The 5,507-nt window shown below is 36.3% G+C and overlaps 1 long non-coding RNA gene across 1 annotated transcript; it reads right to left on the bottom strand.

The window, feature by feature from the left end:
• Positions 1–1,358: 1,358 nt before the first annotated feature.
• Positions 1,359–3,300, bottom strand: LOC107755729 (uncharacterized). Its single transcript, XR_001641733.1, has 2 exons — positions 2,924–3,300; positions 1,359–1,656 (listed from the first exon to the last, which is right to left on the bottom strand). It is a non-coding gene; the product is annotated as an uncharacterized LOC107755729 (long non-coding RNA).
• Positions 3,301–5,507: the final 2,207 nt, after the last annotated feature.

Here is a 5,507-nt window from a genome sequence, read left to right as displayed (position 1 = left end):
CAAGGTAACAAACAAACAAAAAAAGAAAAACGTGACCTCTTAAGCGACACATGAGGGGAATTTTATACACAAAGGACTAGTTAATTACACACACTCGCGCGCGCGCACGCACGCACGCACACACACACACACACACAGGGAATACTACAAACATCACTAAACACCATCAAATAATTAACTTAAAATAAAGAAATAGATCATAAACAGCAAATTATTATACACAAACAATTAAATAAAAATAGATAAATAAACAAATAATCCTACACCCCCCAGCTAGTTTACAGGATGGATTGATCCAGCGAAACAAACTGACGCCAGCCGGTTCTTTATGAGCACGCCAGCACGGACCACCACAGGAAGACAGCGCGGCTGCGCCCGGACAGTGCCCAACCTCTGCTCTCCGCTCGAAGGTAACTTAAAGGTGACATGTCATGAAAATCTGACTTTTCCAGGTTTTAAGTGCTATAATCAGGTCCCCGGTGCATCTACCAACCAAGGAAGCGTGAAAAAGATTAACTCAGTAACTTTGTTTTGGTAAGCCTTTTTCTGCAAGCGTCTGAAAAAATGAGCGAGTCTGATTTTGCACCCTTGGTGACGTGGCAAAGGGATCTAATTATGATATTACCGCCCCTTAATCTGTAAGTTTCCACCCATGGCGACGTCATTTTGATTTCTCAAGCGACAAAGGTGCACCAGTTCTAATGCCATGGCGAAAGTTTGAGCAAAACATGCTGTAAAAAGTAATGAGTTGAACTTACTTGGAAAACCTGTGGAAACTGATTGCCTCAAATTTCTCAAGCAAATTAGTTTATCATTTTTGAGTTAATAAAACTTACTGTAACTTTGTATAGGTAACTTGTGTATATGTATAGGTTACCAGAAAACTTGAGTGTTGGTAACTCAATTTGACAAGTTCAGCCAACTTAGAGATTTAAGTTAAGCTTAGTGCACAGAACTCAAACAAAACAGTTCTCTTAACAAGTCTGCTTTGTTCACATTACTAGACAAATGTGTGGAAACTGATTGCCTTAAATTTCTCAAGTAAGCTGTACTCAAAACTTAAAGTTGTTAATACAAAGACAGAAAACAGATTGTTAGCACAACAATAGGGCATTTATTTGTTTAAAACAATGTTACTTCAAGTCATTATTTTTTAGGCATGCTATCAAATCAACAATTTAACACTGTAAGAAAAATTGCACATACTGCACTCAGGAAATAAATAGAAAAAAAAACCCATCAACATCCCTTTTATGACACCTTGTAAATCTAGATTTACCATTTTCTAGAATTACCTTTTTCTAAATCAATAATGATCAATCATGAACAATTACACTGAAAAATGCTCCATCACGCCACAATGACATCTTTCTACATCAGAAGATTTTTCAGAGATTGCATTCTAGGTTCAGCCATTGAATGAAATCAAAGGTGTCCTTCAGTACTGGAGGATACTATAATTTCATAGCATAAATCCAAGTCCAAAGAGCAGGCATATCTTGGGGAGGATTTTCCAGATCATCCAATACAATTGTACCTTCCAAAATTATTGCAGTAGACATGGCATTAAATGCAGTGAGTTGGGCATGGCTCTAGAGTCCTCCGCTCAGGGATCACGGTCAATAGGCCGACTGACATCTCTTCTTCATCATAGTCCTAGAAACAAGAATACAATATGACAAAAATAAGTAATTACATTTTAAGAGTACATATTCAGGTTAAACATTTGCAAACAAATTAATATCTGTGTATTATGTTTAGATATAAAGGCCTTTTCAAACTGAGCACAGCAGTGGATCCCAGATAAAAATAAAAAAAGACATTCAATCTGTTGTACAAAAAGACAAGACAAACTGAACAGTATGCCAGCTATACAATAATCTATTCTGAAACTGCTGCTTTGACATTTGAAAAGTGTAAAAAAAAACAACAACAGCATTTTGGTTCAATACTGACATATATATTCTCTTTTGTGTGATTTCTAAAGACTGACCAGAAAACCATGATCAAGAGAGCACCCTCATAGGCCATGTCTTAAACGAGTGGTTTTCACGTCTCTATCACTCATATATTAGACTCTTTGTTTTTGTTCTCTTGCTTATCTGATTTCTTTATTTCTTTCAAACCTCCTTTTTGATTTTTATATTTCTTTCACTTACTTACCTTTATTCTTTTCTGTCCTTCCTTTCTGACTTCTTTCCTCTTTGTGTTGTTTCCTTTACTCTTCCTTCATCTAAATTGTCAGACTCCTTGTTACCTAATTTCTATTTTCTTTCTTCACATTATTTTTCTTACTCTTATTTAAAAAGGGTTCACCCAAAAATGAAAATTCTGTCATTAATTACTCTCTCATGTCGTTCCAAACCAGTAAGACCTTCATTCATCTTCGGAACACAAATGAAGATATTTTTGATGAAATCTGACAATGCTTGTGCATTCCTCTGCTTGTAAACAAGGCACAGTGCATGCGTGTTCTACGTCAGAACGCCGGCTCCTGCGTCAGCAGCATCACACGCATGCGTCGTGGTACTCTCGTGAACGATGTACTTACTTTCTTTCTGGGTCTTGAACGTGGTAGTTGTGTTGCTGTCTATGCAGAAAGCTCTTGGATTTCATCAGAAATATCTTAAATTGTGTTCCGAAAATTAACAAAGGTCTTATAGGTTTGGAACGACATGAGGGTGAGTAATTAATGACAGAATTTTAGAGTGAACTAACCCTTTAAGTATTTTTTCTCTTCTTTCCAACTCTGTTCTTTTATTATACATTCCCTTTCCTTTTTTCCTTAGAAGTTTTTTTTTTTCACTTTCTTTATTCCTTTCTATCTTATATTGTTTCTGTGTCCTGATTTTTTTCTTGCCAGGTCTCAAGAATTGTCTGCATTACACTAAATAACCAGAATATAACAGACAAAATTACTTACAAAACATGTCTTGTAAAAATCAGTAAGGTCCTTTTCAAGGAAGAGTGGAAGGCCGTGGAGAACTGCTGTTCATCGCCCATTGATGTTAGATGTCTGTACAATTATTAAAAAAACTCATATTTAATATCACTCAAAGCACAAGCATTCAGCATAACATATAATGAATATCTACTTATTCTGTGCAGGGTTTCACAAAACTGCAAAGTATGATTTTTCATTAAGCACACCTATGTGAATAAGCATATACTATGTGGAAACATGGAATTGGAGAATTTTCATATTCCATAGCTTCCATATTTTAATAAGTTTTTCAGCAGTTGAGCTCTCTTTTCACTCAATAAACAAGTAGAACTTCCACTTCCACTGCACGAGTTTAAGTCCCCAAAAAAAGAGCACATAGAATATGAAAAGAAAATGGTAATAATTAGTGCTGGGCATTGACGCACATTTAAAAACTATTTTAAATGAAGTTTCTACTACAAATAATTTTCTGAAATATAAACATTTAAACAGTGGTTGTGATGATAACTTGTTTTCATGACATTTGTTCAAACATTAAATACTGAAAAACGGATTTATTTCTCAGCAGTTTTTCACAGACATAACCGACTGTTTTTGTAACTCATGTGTGCGTTTTTAACGTAAACTTGTGTGTGAATGATAAATTAGTTTAGTACTCACATGCTGTGACAGCCGCTTTCTGTACGTGTGCTTCGGATGTGTCCACTCAGAAAACCGTATATCAGAAGTTTAAACTAATATGGTTTAAAACGGAACCAAAATAATCAGAACCAAAACAGATGTTTTTAGCAGGTCCGAGCTGTAATGGCGCAGCTCTATTCTGGAAAAGGGGGCGGGGAGCAGCAGCTCATTTGCATTTAAAGAGACAGGCACAAAAAACAGTGTGTTTCTGCTTCCACTCAAAATAGGCATTTTCAAAATGTTATAATAAATGATCTGTGGAGTATTTTGAGCTGAAACTTCACAGACACATTCTGGGGACACCAGAGACTTATATTACATATTGTAAAAAGGGGCATAATATGTCTCCTTTAAACCCAAAAGAAATAAATGTTAACAAAGTATACCACCAATAACTAGAAAGTGTGCACCCAAACTAGTCACTCATGGTATGAAATAAATACAAATTGAAAATAAAACCGTAAAGATGAACCAAATCTGTGTATGTCATTATTATGAAATGTAAACAGTGTGATCAGTAACAAATGTTAAATCAAATACTAATAAGCAAATAAAACTAACATGTACACAACCAAAAGGGAAAAGGTATACATGTGCGCGAGTGCGTGTCAGCTACCGTTTTACTGTGTGGCCACGTCATCAGCCATCACACTCTTACTAACCTTTTTCCCCCAACTAATTGTCCTGTTGTGGGTTCCCAATCATAAACTGAGCCTCATGCATCTGTATTCCCTTAATCACCAGTATCTATCATCTAACTGACACCCAAACCCAGCACACATGACCTACAACTGGGCTGCGTTCACGAAAATGTTCTTTCTCCCGTATGCTCCTTTGTGGCATGCTCAAGAACCAGCTACACGGATCATAAGTTTGGCCAGAGTCCCGGGGGGCTTCCAGAAAAACTGAAGACTTCATTGAGGAACTCACTGAGAGACGTAGAAGGCCTGCTGGCGCCACAGCCTCCAGAAACCTCCTGGCCTGATAGATGGAGGTCTTTGCCAAAGTACCGCTGACAAGAAAATGTCGGATTCATCAGTTTTAACAATGGAGGAACTAGATTGACTTCCACCACAAAATTATAATAACTACGATTATTTATGATTATGTTGGCTGGAGGAACCATTAAATCTCCTTAAATAAAAGCCCCTATACCCAGGAGTTTAACTGTGATTCATCTTTCGTATACATGAGCAATTGCAAAAGATACAGTAAATGCAATACTGCATTTATTGTTCTGTCCCAGCAATCCATTGGAATCCCTTAAGTCAGATGAACAAAGAACTTGTTTGTCGAAATGTGAACCTCCATTTTGAAACATGCAAGCCAAAGAGGAATTTCAAGCTGCATGCTCATTTGGATGAGCCTGAATTTATAAATCTGACCACAAGCTTGGACACAGAGACTATAAAGCTGGAATTATAAGCAGTTTATTTGATGTGGCACCATCTTGACAGCACGACTACAACAGGGATTCACTTACAATAACATTGGCATTTATGCCAACTCTGACCAGCATAAATAAACAAGAGATTGTGTTCTGACCATTTCAAATATATGCAAACAATGTTACATGTCACCCACGATTAGTCAAGTAAACTTTACTGACAAATTAAATCAGACGATTTCCAAAAACGTTCTCTAATATACACATCTTCTAAAGGTGTACTGAAAAACAGCATGAAGGTTTGAAAGCTGCATGGTGAATAAAAGATGTTTGTGACCCTGCACCAGGAATGATAAGACTGGATAATTGTGATATAATAAACTATATATATATATATATATATATACACAGTAGCTCACAGGAGTACACCCCTCAAATTTTTGTAAATATTTTATTATATCTTTTCATGTGACAACACTGAAGAAATGACACTTT

The sequence above is a fragment of the Sinocyclocheilus rhinocerous genome, unplaced genomic scaffold, assembly GCF_001515625.1.
Source record: "Sinocyclocheilus rhinocerous isolate Xijiao unplaced genomic scaffold, SAMN03320098_v1.1 scaffold171, whole genome shotgun sequence".
Classification (NCBI taxonomy): domain Eukaryota; kingdom Metazoa; phylum Chordata; class Actinopteri; order Cypriniformes; family Cyprinidae; genus Sinocyclocheilus; species Sinocyclocheilus rhinocerous.
This window is presented reverse-complemented; position numbering and strand designations above follow the sequence as displayed.